We start from the raw sequence: 24395 nt of genomic DNA, 5'->3' as shown, positions 1-24395 counted from the left end.
TTCGCTTACTCGTTGGACGTTTCTTTTCCTTCATTACGCATCGATCACAGGTTTTTAGATACAGGCCAACCTTCTTTCTCTATTTGCCAAAAAAAAAACACGTAATTTACATGTATTCAAAAGACATATTCAGTAACACAGCCTTTGAAAAAGGCACACATCCGGTTGAAACGTTGGCTAAAGGGAGGAAGATAAGTTATAAAGGCCTTCAACCCAGTAAAGCAGAGTTCAGATTTACAACACTATGAACAAAAAACTATTACAAGATGGTTGATGGTTTTTACTTTAATTTTATTTAATAAAATGGTGGCAATTTAATCAATTCAGATTTGTAATATTTCATCCAAATCGTGAAGAGAAGTTCCTGTATTTAATCAAGCCAACGTTAGTCTGTAACTATAAATATTCAATAATTAAAATCAGAAGTGATATCTGATACTGAGACCTTAAAAAAAAAATATATATATATATATTTTATTGTAAACGAAACGTTTGAATTTTTACAGAGATAGATTGAAGATAAAACATATCTGAAAGATGTGGATGAGATCGTAAAAAATCTGTTTAAATTGGGAGACAAATTCATTAAATAATCTTTAGGATTATTAGAAATCTAGAAAGAAGGAAGATTATTGCCTTTTTCAATTATACTTATTATCTTTTGTCGAGCTTTCAACCAAGGTACTAGGTCATCTTCAGGGCTTATGTTATTGACAATTATAATTTTTTTAACATTCTTATGAAAGGTTATATTACAATGTAACATAACTTATTATTTTATTTATATGTAAGGTTGGTGTTTTGCCTTCTGCTCTGTCTGCTTTTGAACCTAATTTTTAAACTGTTTATTTGAGAAAATTAGGGTAATCGCATGAATTTTTTGTTTTGTTTAACTTTATTTTCATAACTGCAGAATATTTTTGCAACAAGTGAAGCTGATACAACATGATGCATGGTATAAACATGAGAGAGAAGTACCCAATGGTGAAGCTCCCAGAGAAGAACAGTTCATTATTATTCACTGGCACTTACTTCATTAAGAATCTATCTTGGATTCAACAGTCTTAGAGGATTTCCAGGTTATGTAGTAAATTGGGAAACTAAAGGATTAGGAAGTGAAGAAATTGAGGCGTAGAACTGGAGCGTAACGGGATCATGCAGCTTCAGAAACTCAGGGAAACACAGGAAATCTTGGTGCAAGGTAGAGTTTAGATACAAAGTAAGGAGCATCAGCAATTCGACGGAGTGTTTTTGATTGGAAAGATTGGATTCTATAGATATTGGAAGCTTCGGCTGAGCCCCAAAGTTCCATCCCGTATGTCCAAACAGATTTGAGAATCATAGTGTAAATACGAGGGTCGTTTGAAAAGTCCGTGCAAAGTCGGAGAGATAGCACTACTGGCGCGTATCGAGGTTATGTTTAGTTAGTAGCATCTCTTGGAAGAACACACACCAAGTTTCAGCCAGATCGGTCTATTTCTTTGTGTTTGGCATTCGTTTGAATCGAGGAAGTCGAGTGATTTTCAAAAAATGGACGAAAAAGAATTTCGTGTGTTGATTAAACACTACTTTATGAAAGGCAAAACGCCTGAGGAGACTAAAGAGAAGCTTGATAAACATTATGGTGACTCTGCACCTTCGATTAGAACAGTTTATAAGTGGTTTCAAAATTTTCGGAGTGGCCATATGGGCACAAGTGACGCTGAACGTTCTGGACGCCCTGTTGAGGTTACTACTCCAGAAATCATTGATAAAATCCATGATATGGTGATGGATGACAGAAGAGTGAAGGTGCGTGAGTTTGCTAGTGATGTGGGCATCTCGAATGAACGGATACATAATATTTTGCATCAACATTTGGACATGACAAAGCTATCCGCAAGATGGGTGCCGCGATTGCTCACGCTTGACCAAAAACGAAATCGTGTGAAGTGTTGCAAGGACGGTTTGCAGCTGTTCCAGAAGAATCCGCAGGACTTTAAGCGTCGTTTCGTCACTGTGGATGAAACATGGATACATCACTACACTCCTGAGACCAAAGAACAATCTAAACCATGGGTTACCAAGGGGAAATCTGCGCCAAAAAAGGCGAAGACCGTTCCTTCGGCCGGAAAGATTATGGCGACTGTCTTTTGGGATTCGCAAGGAATAATCCTCATCGACTATCTGGAAAAGGGTAAAACTATTACAGGTGCATATTATTCATCGTTATTGGACCGTTTGAAAACCGAGCTGCAAGAAAAACGCCCACGATTGGCCCACAAAAAAGTCCTTTTCCATCACGACAACGCACCAGCTCACACCTCAGCAGCTGTGGTAGCAAAATTAATGGAAATAGGGTTCCAACTCGTTTCACATTCCCCCTATTCTCCAGAATTGGCTCCCTCGGACTACTATTTGTTCCCCAATATGAAGAAATGGCTTGCGGGAAAAAGATTTTATTCAAACAAGGAGGTGATTGCAGAAACGAATGGCTATTTTTCAGACTTGGACAAATCCTATTATTCGGAAGGGATCAACAAACTAGAGCAACGTTGGACGAAGTGTATAAGCCTAAAAGGAGACTATGTTGAAAAATAAAAAAGGTTTACCTCAAAAAATTAAGTAGTTTTTGTTTTTGCACGGACTTTTCAAACGACCCTCGTAAGTTGTTTGTTGTTTAGTGAAAGATGCAATCGTTTATCGACAAGTCTAGACAGAAGTTTGAATCGTCTGTTTAGTTCTTTCCCGTTTAAGTCTAGCGTTTGAAGTCAAGGTTAGGTTGCATAATAAACTAAACAATTTCCTTAAAAAGATAATCGAAAGTATTCCGCACATCAAAACACCATAGAATCAGAGACCATATTAACATCTTGGTATAATATTAAGTCCATCACAAAATATAAATGACCACTTTATATGAACCAGTTATCCACTTGGTCAAGTGTTTGATAAATAAATTACAGCGAAGTGAGACTTGTTCAAGGACCAACGGAAGTTTTGATTGCATTCATTACGCAATTCTATGTTCATTAAGTTATTTTTAGAACAGAGGAAATATGTAAAAAAAATAAAGAAACCTAACTTAAAATCTATTTATTTAAAACAGAAAAAACCGTATTTCATAATCTGAAAACAATACTAGACAAAACCATAGACTAAACAGTGTGAAATAGGCAGTAGTTCTAATATAGCTTTCTGTTATTTTTAAAATATGGTCTCCAATTTTACTACCTTTACAAAGAGGACGTCATTTTTCTTGGTACAGAAATAATAAAACGTCATTATTCGAAGAGCTTTGTTAGGTCTTAATTTAAGAAAATTATCGGAACTTTCTCAAAAACTTTCCAAATTTTGTTACTTTTTCTCACTAGGCAAGAGAAAGTATAAGGATTGAGAAAAGTTTTTCAAATTTAGCTTTAACCAGAAATATCCGCTTTTAAGCCATTTGAATTCTTCCAACACAAAAGTAAAAGTAGATTTTAAATTGATTTAAATTGTGGTGTATCTGTTCCTCACCGGAAAATACCAAAATTTATTGTCGAGCTTTTTCACTTTATTTCAGTTATTAACAAAAATGGGTGCTACGATTTTTCTCTACACTTCTTATTTACAATTCAGGCACATGGATTATACAGCTTTTTATGTAAATAATTGTTCTGGAATTCAATTCGGGGCAGTTTGGGGAGCGATATGGGAAGATTTCCCAAATAAGAGTACCTAAAATTTCCAAATAATGAGAGTATAGTATTTTTACAAGACATTCAATATTGTAAAGTGAATTGCATTTCCTAGAGTCTAACAGATAAGTTTACCTCTAAACTGGTTACTACAAAAGATAAGTGCTAACTAGTAAGCTGTTATTTTTCAATTTTTATCAAACTTTTGGCATATATAATTATGTGGGGTTTCCATACTAATCGAGTAATTGGAGTAGTAGTTAAATATGTTTAGAAATACTAAATATAGATAAAATTTATGGTTGTAACTTTGGGCATTCTCGATGAGAGAAGGTCGTGAAAAATAGTTCAAACCAGATGTTTTATAATTTCTTTTTTTAATTTATTTTGTAATTTACAATCTGTATACATGTATAAAATCAGTAAATATGATGAATATGATGGACTGGTGCGTGAGGAGAGCAGGAGGAGAGGAACTACCCAGCGGTAGCACTCTCTGACGTTTAGGTTTTCAAACTGCGAGGAAGTCGCGGGGCCACTGGCGATTCAGTCTGCGAGGAGAATTAGGGATGTCAGACGAAGCGAGAGACAGTACAAGAGGATTAGAGCTAGTCGAGAGAGTAGTATGGAATCTTTGGTATTTAGTCTTGGCGAGTTGGTCTATGAAGGGGGATGTAGAAAGGAGCGTCAACTATTTGTCGGCAGGAGTTTTGATTGAAATGCCTGTACAGTCTGTATGTTTGTAGTTTGGCTGAACCCCACAGCTCTAGTCCGTAAGTCCACATGGGTTTGAGAATAGTGTTGTATATTTAGCGTTTGAGTTCAATGGGTAATTTGGAGCGTCGTCCAAGAAGTCTGTAAAGTAGTTTCGCACGTTTTGTCAATGCTTGTCTTTTGAGTCTAGTGTGTGGGTTCCACGTGGGTCGCTTGTCTATGCAAAGCCCAAAGTAGCGCACCAGATCTGAACGAGGAAGAGGATTGCTGTTGAAGAGGACCAGGTGGACAGGAGTCCCGCCGGAGAGTAAACGTGGCATGCTGGCATTTCTGTGGGTTCATTTTAATCCGCCACTTCTTTGCCCAGGATTCTATTTTATGTAAGTGTGTCTGTAACTTGTATGAAGCTGATGTAGGATGTGTACTTGTGGCTAGTATGGCTGTGTCGTCTGCATATGTACAGAGTAGTGTAGAGGGTTGTACAGGTATGTCTGATGTGTATACTGTGTAGAGAACGGGGCCAAGTACACTCCCCTGAGGCACTCCCGTCACCACTGTGGAGAAAGAAGAGATTGCGGAGCCAGTACTGACTTGAAAGAATCGATCTGAAAGATAGGAGCGCAAAATGAGGTAGTACGTTGAGGGAAGATTCTTTTTTAGTTTGAAGAGTAATCCAGGATGCCAAACAAGATCGAAGGCCTGGCTTACGTCTAAGAAGTCCTCTGAGCAATACTGTTTTAAAATTTCTAATTTTTTAACTACTAAGTTTTCTGCATAATTTATAAACCAATCAGCAATGTGCTTCTAAAAAGTTACATTCTGTCCCTCTCATCGCAGATGTACAGTAAATTAATTTACATCGTTTTAAGATTAGTCTATTTGTATGCAGGTACATTTTACAGGATTTAGAGTAGAGTACGGGTTAGCTTATTTTTTTCAGTAGATAACTTACTTAAGTGGTTACTTGTATAAATTATTTAAATACATTGAACCCCCATTGGTTTCGCTTACTTTCACCAGTCAATTTTAAGAAGATGGTACCCGGAATATTGATTCTGTAATCTCGTTCATCGACCAGAAAGAAGGGTTGTGGGTGTGTTTTTGCGAGGATAGTTAGGGCTTGGGTTCTTAACCAGAGTTCCGTACAACGATTTACAGTTTAAGAAGCAATTGCGTACGTAATGAATTTAAGTAAATAACAACTAATAATCTTTAAATTAAAATGCTCTTCTAAGGGCAATAGCAATGATAAATATATAATCTGCTAGATTCAAAACAACAACAAAAATCTAAGGTCCCTTATAAAATCCCAAAAGTATACAAAAACTATGTCGTGAATAAAATGGAACTCAGAAGCCATGATGTTCTTTATGAAACTAACAAAAAGATTTTTACACAAAATAAAAATAAATCCTGGTAAACTCTAGAAAATTGTGAAGTTTTTCTTTCATTATTTCCCCGTAACTCAGTTAAATGAAAATATTAAGATTTTTTTTTGTAAATTAGACCTTCGAACATAATTTGAGGCAAACGGTAACAATTAGCCGTTTCGCTTTCTTCCCCTATTTTTGTCTTTTTTTCCACTATTTCCTCTGCAACAACTGCGAACTGTAAGAGAATCAAAAGGAATACCAAAATATGGAAGTAACATTGAAAAAAGATGTTTTTATCTGCTGTTCAGTAATTTTGAAACACATAAATTTAATAATTGTTCTAATATAAGGAATTTCCATGTAAACTATTCTTCAATCAATATTTTCTTATATAAAAATTCTTGACAACAAAATAATTATACTTTACACGATATAGAATCAAGAAAGTCCAATGATGCATTGGCACATAAAATTATATACAGAATGAAAGAATATTTTACATCTTAACACGATATGATTTCAGTAAATACAAATAATTCAGTAATCACCAATAATATACGAGGTTAGTTTAGTGGTTAGAGCACTGCACAATAGGGAGTCTCAAAAAATGTTGACTTTTAAATTTTAAAGAGCGCCGGGCGGAAAATCAAAGTTCATTTAAAAACAAAAAGTTTCGTCCGTAGTAGAGCGATTAATATTAAATAAAATCGATTAATCGATTAATATTTAGAGGTCGCTACCATCGATTTTTTTTTTTTTATAAAAAATCCTTATTAAATGTTTTGTATCTTTCCAAATTATTAGCAAAACATGTAATTGTACAAAGTTTATTTAAATATAATTTGCTATAAAGACAATGCAGTTGGAATCATTTTGATGGCCTTTTTATTTTCAAAGTTATGAATAATTAAAGAAGCTGTATTTTTTTATTAAAAAATATTAAGAAAAATATACATTTTTGAAAGATTTCGATTAATTAACGTTAAAATCACTTCATTTTTTATGTGTTTCGTACAGAATTTAAAAAAACAAATAATTTTAGTTACTGAAACGTCTAAATAAGGGAATATTTGGCATTTATTGTTATAATTTGAAATTAACTTACTATCAATCAATCAATGGACTGTCCAGCGATAGAACAATGCCTGGAAGTCGGCAGTGTACTGTAAAAGGCTCCGGGCGACAATTACCTCAGGTATTGCTTGGACACGCCTTAAATTAATATACATATAATCATAGAAATCATTGAATTTTTAATGACGTCGTCCTTCGAGGTTTGTTTTTTTTTTTTTTTTTTTTTTTTTATAGTTCTCGATTCCCTTGAAAGTATCACGCAATTCTAAAATTATTAATCTGACAGAACATTTTTTTGAAAGTTGCAAATAACTTAAGGCCGCAAGTGTTTAGTTAGCGAGATTCTTAAGAGAATGAATAGTATCTACTAAGAAAAGGCTAAACGAAACAGCCAAAAGAAGTGTACATTACAAATATTGCACTACCTGTAAACGAATTTGATCCATACCGCGTTAATTACTTGCCAACACCTGGTAGAAATATCTAATTCAATTTCGAATTGAAGTTTTTGTGACATTTTATAATACGAGATATTATATCTTGTAATACCAGATATATCTCAATAGAATTATTTCCGGTTTAAAACCTAAAAGGATACAGTATCAATCCAAAGTTCAAAGACAAATTTGAGGAGTGTAGGACGGCGAAAAGAGTGAGTCCCATATAAAGAAACTCAAAATTCTCTTGAAAACCTTAACCAAAATTGTTAATTTTTCAGTTGGTTGTTTGTTATTGTTCTTTCTCCCTCTGGCACCCAAATTCAAATTATTAAGCAGTTTAAAACGTTCAACTTTGCACATGGTATATTACTACAATAATATTATTTAAAAATAAAAATCTATTTAGCAAAATAAATTGACTTTTAGTAAATACGCATTCCGAGCACAAGGTTGAATGAAATATTTTATTTTATATATACATAATTTAAATTTATAAATCTGTATATATATATTATTTGCATAAAGTAATATAACATATGTCCAATAAACTACAAGGAAAAACACTTTATATAAAGGACAACTATGAAATAATGTTGGCAATCATTAAAATGCAAGTTTTACAGGTTTAAAGATTAATAAACTATATGCAATCAATTCTGCCAACCTACTTGTGCACAACAAAAATAACTCGTGAGAATTGGTGGACAATTGATATGAACCATAGATAACATTTATAAAGTTTTATTGTATTTAAAAAGGTGTAAATTCAAGTAAACCGAAAGCGAAGTTGAGCTATTTTCAAAGTATTTGGGCAACTTAATTTTGTACATATATAGGAAGAATGAATTAAATAAAATAAGTATCACATAAGGTTATGGGAGACTCGATGTGGTACACGGATGGCTCCAAGATGGGAGAGGGTGTAGGGGCAGGAGTGTACGGGGTGAAGCCGAAATGTAGCTTTTCGGTTAGCCTAGGAAAGCTAGCTACAGTTTTTCAAGCTGAGCTAGCTGCAATTAGGTTCTGCACTACCGAGATTAAAGGGCGAGGAATTATTAATTCCAAGGTCGTAATTTTCTCGGATAGTCAGGCTGCTCTACGGGCAATTAGTTCCTACCAGGTCAACTCAAGGCTGGTCTGGGACTGTCTGGGTGCCCTGAAGGAAATTAGTGACCAAAATAAGGTCTTTCTGGTTTGGGTACCTGGTCATTCAGGATATAAAGGAAACGAAGTGGCAGATTTATTGGCCAGGGAAGGCTCTGCGGGACACTTCGTTGGCCCGGAGCCCTGTTTTGGGGTTTCGAAGTGTGTCAAGACTGCGGCCATTAATTTGTGGGTGCAGAGTAGGTCTCAGGAGTGGTGGCTCGCTACCACTGGACAGAGACAGGCGAAGGAGTTTATTAAAGGCTATTCGCCGAGGCTGACTGCAGAATTAATCCGTCAAGGCCGTGGGGCTATCAGGATGATTGTAGGCCTATTAACTGGCCACTGCAGACTCAGAAAACACATGCATCGCATGGGCCTGGCAGATGACAGCCTTTGTAGGTTCTGCCAGGAAGAAGAGGAAACTGCACTGCACGTGTTGTGTCAGTGTGAGGGGCTTGTATGGCTAAGGATTTTACTTCTCGGGGAGGAAAAACCAAGGCCTGAGAGCTTTACCCAGGAGTCACTCTCCAGAATTAAGAGTCTAATTAAACGGACGGGTCTGGAGGGTGAGCTCTAAAAGTCGGGGAGCCACAATAGATCCAAAGGGGTCGCAGTGGCGTAGGCCTTGTGGCCGCCCTTATTTAATCTTATCTTATCACATAAGGTTATGTAAGAAAATTATTTGGTACTTAAAAGAGTCGTTAGTTTAACAGATAACATCTCAAAAACGTGTAGAGTTAAAGACCAGGAATCTAAATATAGTGCGCCTTATTTAAAAAAATAAATAAATAAATAATCAACACCAATAACATAACAGTCAGCTAAACTGAAATATAAACAGGAGCGGAACAAATTGAGAGCTAAGAAAGGAATAAGGACAAGACGTCTCAGGATGAGGTAATATTCCTTCCTCTCTTCAGACTAGAAGACTAGAACAGGCACAGTTAGTGTGTCAGTCTGACAACCCGGTGCAACAACACACATTTCGTTCACTTTAACTTAGAATTAGGCCAGAAAAATGAGGAAAACGGGGTTACAAAATATTTGGTATTTGTACATGACATAATAATAGACGGTAGAAATGGAGGTCTTCTCTATTTTTAGGGGAATCTTTTTATAAAGATGTTCATGGTGATTATATTATCATTTAGTTACATCGTTTTGTTTTATACATCGTATGAATCCATACGTAGTAAGTACTGAAGTTCATAAAGAAAACACAATAGGAAATTCGTTAATACAAAGAAAACTTAACGCGTTATTGGGCATTGTGTCGATTTTGTGATCGATTCACAATAAAAACAATATCGTGTCTTTGATCGATTCTTCTTCTTCTTCAATGGCATGCAGCCCTTTAAGGACTGCAGCCTCCTTGACTACTCGCCATCCTTTCCACTCTTTCCTAGGCCATCCTTCTCCAAGGTTCATCCCCAATACTCCGAGGTCCTACAAAACATAATCCAGCCATCGAAGCTGGCGTACTTTTCTTTTCTTTTTTCTGCTCGCTTCCGGAAAGAACAGATTGTTCCTTACATTCTTGATTCCTCCATCTTCAACTTTAAAAAATACTCTGATTTACCAGCCCTTACAATATCAAGATCATTATACGGTTGTTATATTTGAATCCCATCTACATCGTCAAATACCTTCTTCAATTTTTTTCTTTTCCAGGTAAACAGTAGCAGACCTTAAAAAATCTTTCTTTATAAAAATACGAGGGTCGTTTGAAAAGTCCGTGCAAAGTCAGAGAGATAGCACTACTGGCGCGTATCTAGGTTATGTTTAGTTAGTAGCATCTCTTGGAAGAACACACACCAAGTTTCAGCCAGATCGGTCTATTTCTTTGTGTTTGGCATTCGTTTGAATCGAGGAAGTCGAGTGATTTTCAAAAAATGGACGAAAAAGAATTTCGTGTGTTGATTAAACACTACTATATGAAAAGCAAAACGCCTGAGGAGACTAAAGAGAAGCTTGATAAACATTATGGTGACTCTGCACCTTCGATTAGAACAGTTTATAAGTTGTTTCAAAATTTTCGGATTGGCCATATGGGCACAAGTGTCGCTGAACGTTCTGGACGCCCTGTTGAGGTTACTACTCCAGAAATCATTGATAAAATCCATGATATGGTGATGGATGACAGAAGAGTGAAGGTGCGTGAAATTGCTAGTGCTGTGGGCATCTCGAATGAACGGGTACATAATATTTTGCATCAACATTTGGACATGAAAAAGCTATCCGCAAGATGGGTGCCGCGATTGCTCACCCTTGACCAGAAACGAAATCGTGTGAAGTGTTGCAAGGACGGTTTGCAGCTGTTCCAGAAGGATTCGCAGGACTTTAAGCGTCGTTTCGTCACTGTGGATGAAACATGGATACATCACTACACTCCTGAGACCAAAGAACAATCTAAACAATGGGTTACCAAGGGGGAATCTGCGCCAAAAAAGGCGAAGACCGTTCCTTCGGCCGGAAAGATTATGGCGACTGTCTTTTGGGATTCGCAAGGAATAATCCTCATCGACTATCTGGAAAAGGGTAAAACTATTACAGGTGCATATTATTCATCGTTATTGGACCGTTTGAAAACCGAGCTGCAAGAAAAACGCCCACGATTGGCCCACAAAAAAGTCCTTTTCCATCACGACAACGCACCAGCTCACACCTCAGCAGTTGTGGTCGCAAAATTAATGGAAATAGGGTTCCAACTCGTTTCACATCCCCCCTATTCTCCAGACTTGGCTCCCTCGGACTACTATTTGTTCCCCAATATGAAGAAATGGCTGGCGGGAAAAATATTTTATTCAAACGAGGAGGTGATTACAGAAACGAATGGCTGTTTTTCAGACTTGGACAAATCCTATTATTCGGAAGGGATCAACAAACTAGAGCAGCGTTGGACGAAGTGTATAAGCCTAAAAGGAGACTATGTTGAAAAATAAAAAAGGTTTACCCCAAAAGATTAAGTAGTTTTTATTTTTGCACGGACTTTTCAAACGACCCTCGTACTACTGTTAATTATCAAACAGACAACCCACTGACGCGCAAAACTTACTGAAATGCCCACAAGGATATATTACTACACGGGCGAACAAGACTAGACCATTTCTTTTAGAGATCTGTACGTCTCCTAACTAACGGCCACTACCGAACCTCTAACACAATACACCTAGGACTGCAGAAGTTAGTGCAACTGCTTTGGTTTAGCGAACCCAAACCCAGGTAAGCGTCTAGCCACTACCTCATTCATCTTCTAGCAAACAGAAGTCCACATGGAATCCTACAGGAAGAAATACGAATCTTCTAGGTTACTGTGGATTTAGTTTTGTACAGCAATCTTCACAACAAAATCTATATTTTAAGAGCATTTTTTACTTCTCAACCTTCACCATTCACAAAATTCGTTGGCAGAAGTAAACAAATAATAGAAATAAGCTCAAATAGATTAGTTTCGAAATGCGTAGATTTGACCAAGAATATTGCTGGCAACCAATCGCCATTTCGTTTGCTGCCCAGTTTACACAATAAAGTACACAAGTTACCGAAAAACTGAGCTTTCTATTTAAGTAAAACACATTTTCCTTTTCCACTAATTTGGCTAATTCTGATTAATGTGGAGTTTGTTTAAGTAACACTAGAAAAACTATTAAAGCTAAAAGCAAGTGTAAATTGAAGAAAACCAAAGAACTTTTTGATAATATACAATATCTTAAATTCAATCATACTTTCACGAAATCGATCAATGGCAAAAATACAGGTACCAACCAGATTTATAAAATGGATACCGTTAGTAGTTAAAAAATAAAAAACAACTTTATAGACAGATCCATACTATCACGTGCTAAACAAGTTTATTCTAAAGAATGAGCTAGATATAGCGTGATTTTTCGGCAATGCGCTAACTTATATTAGGAAAATCAATGAAATACACTTATTCGAAAAATAAAAACACTAACTTCGTTGAAAAAAAAAGTTGAAATCACTATTTAGGATAGTAGACACCAATTTTTAATATAAAACAAATTACAATTATAAGCCCTGAAGATCTAGTAAGTCAACAGCTTAGTAGCTAAAGAAATACAGAAATATGATTGAATTTAGCAATTATACAATAATTATCTTTCTTTATTTTGTATTTTTGAATTAAAACATGGACAATAGACTTCTAGATTCGCTGGAAATAAATTTCACAGAAATTAATCAATTGGTTTTCCAAAAAAGGAAGTTGCGAAGTACTTTTTTGGGTTCACCAAAGGTAAGGTTAGCCATATTTAAAATAAAATAAACTGAATGTGACTTTTTGATTAAAAAAGTACCGATTGAATACAAAATTACGATACTTTTACGAATCAGAGTCAAGAATCTAATTAATTAATTCGAATTCCGCCCAAAAAAAATCAAGAATTTTACAGAACACGTGTTTCTGATGACATTTTTGTTTTACTTGTTAGATATCTAGAAGATTTTATTTGATAAAAATAAATAGGACGAAGAAAAATCTAATAAAAGAAAAAGTAGGTCGATACTGCATTGTATCTTCCTCTTAGGTTATATCATCTTCCTAAAAAGATTTGTATCTTCTTTTAAAGAATAGAATCTTTGGAATTCAAAAGCTTCCGTTACTTTCGGAAATTGAAATTATATAACCAAAATACCCAATTTGTTTATTTATTTATTTTTTGTTTAATAGAAAATTTGGGCGTTATTTTAAATAAGTTTTACGAGGGTCGTTTGAAAAGTCCGTGCAAAAATAAAAACTACTTAATTTTTGGGGGTAAACCTTTTTTATTTTTCAACAAAGTCTCCTTTTAGGCTTATACACTTCGTCCAACGCTGCTCTAGTTTGTTGATCCCTTCCGAATAATAGGATTTGTCCAAGTCTGAAAAATACCCTTTTCCAGATAGTCGATGAGGATTATTCCTTGGGAATCCCAAAAGACAGTCGCCATAATCTTTCCGGCCGAAGGAACGGTCTTCGCCTTTTTTGGCGCAGATTCCCCCTTGGTAACCCATTGTTTAGATTGTTCTTTGGTCTCAGGAGTGTAGTGATGTATCCATGTTTCATCCACAGTGACGAAACGACGCTTAAAGTCCTGCGGATTCTTCTGGAACTGCTGCAAACCGTCCTTGCAACACTTCACACGATTTCGTTTTTGGTCAAGCGTGAGCAATCGCGGCACCCATCTTGCGGATAGCTTTGTCATGTCCAAATGTTGATGCAAAATATTATGTACCCGTTCATTCGAGATGCCCACAGCACTAGCAATCTCACGCACCTTCACTCTTCTGTCATCCATCACCATATCATGGATTTTATCAATGATTTCTGGAGTAGTAACCTCAACAGGGCGTCCAGAACGTTCAGCGTCACTTTTGCCCATATGGCCACTCCGAAAATTTTGAAACCACTTATAAACTGTTCTAATCGAAGGTGCAGAGTCACCATAATGTTTATCAAGCTTCTCTTTAGTCTCCTGAGGCGTTTTGCCTTTCATAAAGTAGTGTTTAATCAACACACGAAATTCTTTTTCGTCCATTTTTTGAAAATCACTCGTCTTCCTCGATTCAAACGAATGCCAAACACAAATAGAAATAGACCGATCTGGCTGAAACTTGGTGTGTGTTCTTCCAAGAGATGCTACTAACTAAACATAACCTCGATATGCGCCAGTGGTGCTATCTCTCTGACTTTGTAGGACTTTTCAAACGACCCTCGTATGCTATTAAGTTTTTATTTAAAGAATTCAATCCACTTATTGGTATTTTATAAGTTTTAGTAAGACAATATTATAAGCAGAACTTCTGAAATAGTAAACTAGTATTAGTGCGTAGAAATTCCCTCCAATCACCCATTGCAGACAAACCTGGGCTGACACGTATACATCGTATCTTTGGGCACGCTATTTTTTTTCAAAAGCTATAATTTAGTTTTATTAATATTATAATCTTCTAACTGCTTTTTGATTTATTATTATTTTTAAAAAAATTAAAAACTAATCAAAGCTCGTAATTTTACTACAGAAAAACCAATGATTGGTTAAATTCTAGAAATATATTTGGAATAAAAGTGTTACCTTTGATGATGCACTTAGTAGCTTTGTAAGTTTTAAATTGTTCAGCTGCACTAGAACCTCTAATAATAGGTTAGTTTATATGATTTTAAGAAAAAATGCTGATGAGAAATGTGAACGGTATTTTTACTTCTTACCACGCCATATTCTTCGAAATCGAAACTTTAGAAACCTAATTAAAGTTTGTTGAAATTGTACAGGTACAGGACCAGGAATCTGTACCCATAGCTATATTTTCGTGCAGTGTTGCCAATTGTTTTGTTTTTTTTTTTTTTGCATTGACTCTCCTCAAAATTACAACTCAATTTTGTGTATAGAAGTAACTAGTTTCATTGAAAAACATTTCTCAGCATAACGATTAATTTACAAATTTTCATTTACGAACATGTTTAAAAATGAGATCTTTACTGAGTTATTTGCCATTACATAAGTTTCAATATTTATTCAAATATACTTAATGCTTCTTATCGCTTTTTTTTCTATTATCCTCGAAATATTCACCACAACAACACAAAATTTATCAATAATTTAATATTTTAACCATTTTTGAGCTCATAAACCACATTATCTACGTCAAATCTTACAAAAACTTTTATGGAATTCAATTTCACTCTGTGACGAACATTTTAAAATAGTAACCAACAAATAACGATGAAGTGGCACATTAGAAGCTAGTATGATGGGTTTGAAATCTAAAAATACCATATATTACTTACAAGGGTGTGCTTCAAAAATGGATATTGTATCCTAGGTCGATCTCCAAGGTGACCCATAAAAGTTTACGTAATAAGGGTGAGAGAAGGTTATAAACTAGAAGGTTTTGGTCTGATGGAAGCGAATCAATGAATGGTTATTTTATCTGAAAAAAATGTAAAGCCTTATAACAATGCTGCCAAAGTTTGGCTTTGGATGCAGATATCTCTCGCGCGTCCAGAAGACGTGTTGAGAACAAAAGTTCATTATAATTTCTACACTTATATTGTCAAAACACCAATCACATAACTTTCCTTAATATTTACGAGGAATAAAATAAATGAGGATTCTTACAAGTTCAACAAAAAGCAAGGACTCCAAACAAGAAAATTAAGTTCCTACCTTCAATAGAAGACAGGCTGTGTATATCGTCGTATATCCAAGCTAAGCAAAACTGATGACATCATCACTTGAAGTTAGGAGCTCCCCAATTATCAGGAGTTAATAAGTAATCCTTTTAATATAAGAATTATACTGCTTCCTTTTGCAACTTCTGACTTTGTGAAACTTCGGATTTTCACCTATCAGGAGGTGATCTGGTCCAAGAAGATGCTACGAATAAATCTCTATCGCAAGATAAACTGAGTGACGCCAAAAAAAAGTAATAATCTGTTATATTGGTGAAGATTTAGTCTGCGAATAATTTTGTTTGTTTTTTTCTTACTTTTTATACTTCTCACATTATCTTTTTATGAATATCCTCTAGTTTAAACTAACTCCCAACATTAGTTACTGCTATTAAACACTATTATTTAAGACTTCTGCTGTAATAATTATTTTAATTACCAATCAAAATAATTACGTACTATCTGAAATATGACAAGAAATAGGTCATTTCAAGGACATATTTATCTAGGCAGTTCGAATACTTTCGTGATACCATACTTACTTAGACCAGTTTGCAGATTTTGACAGCTGAAGAGAGCTACGACGGTAAAAATAGTTTGGAGATTCCTGTAGATTGAAACCTGCTACTTGTATCTTCAAGTAGCAACGATACTTTTATTAAATAATGAAAATTATTGAAGGAAACAGGAATTAAATAGATTAAAACCGCAATTAAATTGTTAACCAAAAAGGTTAAAAAACCTTTTAAAAAAATGCAATTCGTGGATTTTTTTCTCCATTTGTTTTAAGAAATCAAAACACGAATAAAACGAGAAACCTTAATACTAAACCTACCGCCATTTATGGATAACTACTCCTACCATGACCGGTCAAATGACCGGACTTTAAAATCACTTAAATTTCTTATTTTAGAATGAAGATAATAATTATTTAACAATGAAAAAGCACAATCTCTTTTGTTTAAAAATAAATCTCGTAGATTTTACTCTTATTTGGCCGACCATTTGTTCGTGTACTAATATTTGTCATGCTTTTGCAATGGTAACACAAATTTTGCCTTGAAATTTCACTTGCGGTAGATTTTGATACAAAATCCATGCATTTATCCCGGGGCTAAGTCTAGGATATTGTAAACTATTTGTTGAGGCCATCTCCGAGATTTTCTACGGTTATATTTCTTCCACGAGCTGTACGAGTATGCATTTCTGCTAATTTCAGAACGACCAACTCCCCATGCGGAACTATAGGTTCTCTGCTTTCAAGTTTTCCCAAAAATGGAAAGCCTTTTATTGCATCGAACACTAGCCAAGATTAGATACCAAATTTGTCCGGTTTATTTGGCATGTACTGAGTAAATCTGCATCTTGACTTTGTTGGGAACAATTGTCCTTCGAAGAGATATATGCTCTTGGTTAGAACAGTTTTGACTGTTCTCTACGAATTTGTTCCAAAATTTAGAGATCAAAGCCAATTTATCGGTTTGTAAGCGATGATTTCTTTGTTCCACTCGAATAAACCTCTAAACTTCCGTCTATACATTTCTGTTCATACTAATTGAGAAGAATGCTCGTCCCTATTTTTTGTTCCATAAAAAAGGGCAATATCGTACATTTTTGGCCTGATATGCACCACATGCAAACAATAATCCGATAAATGCATTATCAAATTGAGTTTTCGAGAGAATTCTGTTACAAAAAAAAAATAATAATAATAATAAAATAAAATATTAAAATAAGTAAATAAAATTTAAATATTCAGCCGGTCAAATGACCGGTCGCGGTAGTTAAGACGGACTACAAATTTTTCTCAAAAATCAAATATTAGGAAAATAAGTGAATATTAAAAAAACAATTGTATACACATTTTAGGAAAAGTCGTGAAGTTTAATGGCGGTATGATGACGCTGTAATTAGAAAATTTAAACCAAATTTAAAAAACGGTCAATTGACCGGTCGTGGTAGGTTTAGTGTTAACATTATTAGAAGCAAAACGTAAAACGAAACTTTCCTTTTTAGATGTGTACAACTTAAAATACGAAAATTTATTGATCGAATTAAGTGTAAACACTTCCTTCGACTTGAATAAGGTACCAGAAAAGATGAGAACCGCGGCCTTCGAAGATTACATTTCTTCCCATTATCCGGGCTCATATCGTTTATTTACAGATGGGTCCAAAATCAACAGTAAAGTCGGAAGTGCTGTGTATGATCCGGTTCGGAACTATTTTACGATTATCAAATTAGAAGATGAGGCGTCCATCTATACAGCGGAGCTAATTCCTATTTTAACGGCTATAAAATATATTTATTCGTTGTCGGAGAAAAAATATACCATTATTAGTGACAGCCAGAGTGCGTTGTGTAAATTATCACATATACACAACCAGTCTGCAGGAATGAATCACATTATCGCAGAGATTGTAGAAACTATTGCCATTTTTAAAGAGAAGGGAGTCTGCATTAATTTTTTGTGGGTAAGGGATCATTGTGGTATAAAACAGAATGAAATTGTTGATAAACTTGTAAAGGAAGCCACCAATAGTGGGGTAATGGCTAATTATAAATTACCACACACCGATATCAAATGCATAATTGCAAAAGTACAACCACAAAAATGGCAGACAGATTACAGTAATGGTAATAAAGGGAGATTCTATAAAACTATGGCAGATCAGTTACCTAGACAACCATGGTTTAAGAAGAGAACTGTCAGTAATAAATGGGTTGTTACGACAATAAGCAGGCTGAGAGCGAACCACGCGGTGTGCGGATCGTATCTACACAGGATCAACAAAAGGTCCTCTCCTCTTTGCGTAGATTGCAATGAGGAGGAGGATTTCAAACATATAATAATGATATGTCCACGTAATGTGGTAGAAAGGAAACGAATGTTTGACGACATATACAGGTATTTAGATGCACCATTTCGCTACGAAGACATAATATACTCCACCAACATCTGTGTGCTTAAATCTGTAGCAGAGCTAGCAAAGAAATATGAATGTATTTAAAAGTTATAGCCGAATTAGAATGAATGCAAGAAAATGATTAGAGGAGGATTACGGTGATTTTAATTTCGGTTAAGCTATAAGGATGGCAGGAATATAGAGTACTGATCCATCCATTAGCTGTAGTATATGTAAATAGTTGTATATAGTAGAGGGATGAATGTGTGAAGCGAATGTATTTATAAGTAAGAATGGAGAGTGAGTGATATTCTAGTGATAAGCACCTAGACGATGCTGGCTGTATGGCGAAAGCCAATGCCAAAAAAAAAGGCAAAAAAAAACGTTCCTTTGTGAAGAAATATTTAAACGCAATCTTCTCGCTATTTAAAAGACTAATGGCGTCGTCTTAAACCGAAAAAGAAAATTAAAAATAAATCATTAAACCAAATAATCAGATATGGAAATTAAATAATTTATAATTAAATATTTTTACTGATATAGAAAGCTTCCGCCTGGGAAATTGCCGGAAGAACAATAAAAAAATAATATATAAAAAACACTTAAATGAAAGTGCCACATGAAGCATGGATTACGTGTTCAGTTTAATAAAAACGAAATTAATACTAAAAAACTACTCCGCCATGATGTTCTTCTGTTGCAGTTATTCATAACTTTTGAATTTAACTAAACAACATTATTGTTTTTATGCCACTAATATCTGTATTTTAAATTCATACTTAGGTTAACACTTATTTTTGGAATTGGGAATTGTGGTAAACATTCTTCTTTTTATCAACATATTAGAGGTCTTAGGCGTTCAGAGCTTCTTTTTAGTGCACTGCAGGCTTCCGTTTCAATGAACACGGTCCATTACAGGACATTAAGGTGTCCATTAAGCTTCTAGGGAAGAGAAAATGTAAGGGTCTGTAAGGGAATCTTTTGAATAGTCACCTTCTAATAAATTTTAGAGGTCGCGCAAACTGTGTCTGAATGCAATGCTATTTTGTACTGTTCAAAATATGGTTATGTTCACAAGTGTTGGATTATTATCTTTGATTTTTTTTATCTATCGCATAGCACGCATTGTTTGTTGGAGTACCTGATTGGTTTCGAACTTTCAAACTAATTTATCAGTTTGATGTAGAGATTTCGACTTCACTTATTATGTCGCTCATTTCTCGCAATGACTTAGCAAGAATATTACGAGACGGTAAAGTAATTGGATTCGAAATCTCTATACCAAACTGATTAATCTACCTCTCTCGATGAATAAAAAGTTCGAAACCGGTCAGGGATACAATAAACATGCTTACTACGACGAACTTATGCAGTTTTGTCAAATGTTCTAGAATAAATGAATACTGACACCAAAATTCTTATATTACCGCTAAATAAACGAAGGTTGCCCCAATCAATTCATTTCTTCTGACATTTTTTTTTCTCTTTTCCAGTAACATTGGAGCCATATTCGAGGGAAAAGAAATCCCCAGGGGTTTGGTGAAGTCCAAGTTCTATCTAAGTTCAAGGTAAAACTAACCACTAACAATTCCTGAACTCAGAACAGAAATGGAACGCGTTATTGCTGAAAAAGAGCTAACAGTCTAGAGCAAGGATGTTCTAATTAAACTCGATTAAACCACGGGCCACTCGGTGCTACAGGCAAGATTCACGCGGGCCACAAAATATTTGCAAAATTGTTTCTAGTTTTCCAATATCTGGAGTCAGAGACTGAGAACAGACAATCTTCATTAAGGCAGATAGATGTTTATCCAGTTAATCTTGATCTGTACGCCGTTTTATTTAATTTCATAGACGGAAATAGTTGCTCACACAAGGACATACTCAAAAAATAATAAAATTTGTACAGCAAACATTTTTGGATATTTCTCACCAAAATTAAGAATATATTTTGGGAATCCCTACTTCATCTTTTAAAACCGAACCATTCTGGAATTCCACACTGAAAGTGGCAGGACATATGGCTTCCAAACGTCTCTGTAACTAAGTCATCGCGTTTATACTAAGCCCACAGGCCCCCCAGAAAAGGCCCTGGGGCCACGAGTGTACTCGTCTTCAATAGTTAAACGGAAACTGGGAATTGTGTGTACGATATTTTGCCTCGATCCTCCCCTAAGCGCTCTATTTCCTTAGGACGCCAGTTTGACACCCCTGGTCTAGGGAGAGGTAATTGAAAATTGGATTAAAAGGGCATGCCACCAAGGCGGCCATTTTGCACAATAGATATTTCAATAATTAATCTCAACATGTCTAATTTATAAATCAATAATCCTTTGCCCAAATAAAAATAATAATTTACTGCGCTTAATTGAAAACAGAAAAGCTGTATCCAAAAAATAATAATAATAATCGATAGGATTTGAAATGTGCATCAACTCCAACCGCACAGGGGAAGAAGATACGAGGCCACATTCTCTATAAAATACTCTAAACTGTTCGTTATAAACACGCTAACGTCCAAAACTCCTAAAGAAATTTCTCCCCCTTCTTAATTCAACTAGGGGGACCTTTATAAGTGAGCGCGTACACAAGAGGAGAACAGATGTTGGACAACAACTACAATAAACCACCGGCGATACTATCAAACCAAATAAACTGACTTATATATAAAAACTTCCTTCTATATATACAAGAATAAACATGCACAAATTAAAAATTAACTGTTATATATTATAAACTATTTTTAAAAAATGACAAATTAGACGCTACATTCACTGAAAATATCACAAAAAAGTGAACAACCCACTGAGAAAGACATACATTCGGTTCAGGAATAACCTTTAAACTGGAAATTTGAGTTTTAAATTGAACCCTCTTTAACTGCGCACTAAAGGTAGTAAGTAGGACCGTATATTACACCAAAAATGGCACGTTACAGGAAATCTACCTATATCCATTCTCAGAATCGAATTTATCGGGAAAAATGTTTTAAATTTCACAATTGCACATTTATTTGTTTATAAACACTATAAGTTGTTTCAATAAAATTGGAGAAGTCGTATTTAAAATCTCAAAATATTGGTAAATATAATCATTAAAGAGACCGGTCAATTAATTTTTCTTTATATTAAAATAATTTTTTTTTTTTTGTTATTTGAAAGGTGCACAACATCTAAGGTCCTTCGCACCTGTTTTCTTATTTCTGATGGACACTATACTGATTATGTTAAACTACTAGTTACCTAACGAAGAAAACCTAACGACAACTGACCTAACATATAAATAAATCGCACCTATATTGTTTCTATATCTACTTGGGGTGGAGAACTTGATATTCCTCGCACCCCTCACGGATCATAGCCTAAGGCATTAAAATAATTAGTTCTACATTTAATTCTAGTGTAAATCATTTTGGTGGTAAAACGGTACAATTACCAGTAATAGTAGGAGGGGGAAAAAAACTAGGAAATGGATTCAGTTAAGTGGTACTGCAGTAGAGAAGTAGATAAACAAATCTTGTATCAATTAAAGTAAAGGTCTTATCAAAATATCGACTCCTACTAATTAAACTTATAAACAAATAAAAAAATTTTATATAAAAACAATCTGAAAGCAAAAACTGTTTAACAAATGGCTGCAATAAAGAATTGCCATTTATAAAGCAATTTTTCCTTAACAAAGTGACAATTGAAATCCCATATAAAGGACAATAAACCTTTAAACCTTTAAATTAGTTCAAAAACTGCGCCATTGTTTCGATTATAATTTAATAAATCTTAAAGTTGGGGAACCAGAAACAACTATTTCCTTAAATACTCTCTGATCCTAGAAGTCTCATTAAGCAGTGTAGGGCAATGCCGTCTGTAGCGAGAAAGCATAACTCGGAAGCTATAAAAGTTTCGAAAAAATGTTATTTTATATTATTTGCGCTTAAAAATTTATGAAAATCAGACAACTGAGCATAATTTATTATGTTTATTTATCTTTATTTCTTGATTTTGAAGTTTTAAATCAGTATAAAAGATATAACAGATAAATGAGATGTAAGCAGAGTAAGGCGTGAAGAATAGGTGGCGTGAAACACGATTGCAGAACTCTCAGAAAGTGTAAGAGTGACTAAGGTTAGTCCAGAAGATCTAGGGGCTACTGGCGGTTCAGCGGCTATATGGTAAAGAATGTTGAGGTTACGAAGGGTAAGGTTTAGGGAGATGTAATTAAAAATGTCAGCTATCAGTTGGAATAACTTGGCTTGAAATGACTGAATAGTTCGAACGTTTATCGATTTGGCTGAATCTCACAATTCCAGTTAGTAAGGCCACATTGTTTTTGGTAGTTTCAATGTTGATTAGTCTCTTTAGTTCCGAAGATAATTCAGCATATCTTACAAGAAGTCGGCAAAGGACAACCCCTTGTATTGGAGTAGCGAACGAATATGTCCTATATTTCGTCAATACACCAAGAGCACACAAAATTTCTTTTAAAACGAAGAAGTGATGTAAAATAATATAAAATTATTAGGATCATTATAAATACTTTATGAATGAGTAATATAAATTTACATTAAACAAAAAAAAACATCGTTCTTAAACATAATCAAAAAATGAAACCGGTAAATAGACAACGACCTTGCCATCAGGTGAGGCATGTCCCACAAGGTCATTCATATTAGATTTAAACAAAAAAGTAAACTTTATCTAGTAAATATAATCTCTCCAGCTGGTATTAATAACATAGTTTGGCCAACATCTTCAAACACAAATACTCGGAGACAATTAAATGAAAATAAGTACTTAAATAAAGCATTATTCCCTAACAAGCAGGTGGGATGTCAATCAAAATTTTAAAAAAAAAAGTTATGGAAACACGTGTTTAAAAAAATTTCAATTGTCCAAGCATCTATTTATTTATTCGATTATAAATCACATTACATTATTATTATTATGCAAAAGTCTGCCAAATTTGTACCTCATTCGTGTAGTTAAGCAAAAATTAAAAACAAGTGTTCTCCGTTAATATTATTCTTATTTGTACTAACTTATTTGCGAACCTAAAGACCATACTACAAAGCCCATGAATTTTATCAATAAATGGTATTTCTGAACCAATTCGAAAACTTTTGTAAAGAAAACTGATATTTAGTTAATAAGTAGTAACAAAATACAATTCCTGCATATATTTTAAAAGAATGGTCTAATAAAATTTCTTAATTTAAAAAAATAACGGTTAATAAAAGCAGTATTGGAACATAGTATTAAAGATTATTTTTTCTCAACCTAACCGGCATATTTGAAATTCCATCACCTTTTGTATTTAACTAAAAACAAAAAAACTGAAAAAAATCATTATTCAAGTTAACCACTTAGAAATTAGCATTGTTGCCGGTTTATAGTAGAGGCTGCTTTGAACAGCAACATCTGCTTCGTACTAATCAATATATTAAAAACAATTTAAAACTTACCAAAAAAATGTTTAATGTAAAATTCTATGAAGAAGGTCTGAAGAGATAACCTCTTTATTTTGCTTTTTGATATGTTAAAATAATTCTATAAGTTACATCAATACACATGAGTATTAGGTAAACAAAAAAAAAATGCTTAAAACCGACAACCATACGTGCTATACCACCAACGTTCAAATTGACACTGCAAGAGAGCGGGAGCGGGGCCAAGCTCTTTCCCGCAGCACAAGGCAGGCTTGTGACAGGGAGACTTTAAACAGTGCTACCAACTAATAAATATAAAAATTCCTGCCTACTCGAACTTCTAGATTGTTCTAATATTTCTAATAAATTTCTAATTTCTTTTATTTATACTTTAAGAAATTAACCTTTAAGAAACATCTAATTATGTAGTGAATTAGTAAATGTTAGACTCCCATCTTTGGCGGGGCAGCAAACAAGATTAGCTCTAGTT

The 24395-nt window shown here is 34.5% G+C and overlaps 1 protein-coding gene across 2 annotated transcripts in view; it reads right to left on the bottom strand.

Moving 5' to 3' along the window:
- Positions 1–24161, bottom strand: part of corn (microtubule-binding protein cornetto) — a 114368-nt gene extending 90207 nt beyond the window's left edge. For both annotated transcript variants that reach the window (XM_074128852.1, XM_074128853.1), the window contains exon 1: positions 23942–24161. The gene's annotated coding sequence lies outside the window, so the exon portion shown is untranslated. The remainder of the gene's footprint in view (positions 1–23941) is intronic.
- Between the last annotated feature and the right edge of the window lie 234 nt (positions 24162–24395).

This window comes from Rhodnius prolixus, unplaced genomic scaffold (assembly GCF_049639745.1).
Source record: "Rhodnius prolixus isolate KJV_2025 unplaced genomic scaffold, Rpr scaffold_9, whole genome shotgun sequence".
NCBI classification, from domain to species: Eukaryota; Metazoa; Arthropoda; class Insecta; order Hemiptera; family Reduviidae; genus Rhodnius; species Rhodnius prolixus.
The sequence above is the reverse complement of the archived record's forward strand: the minus strand, read 5'-3'. Positions and strand labels throughout refer to the sequence as shown.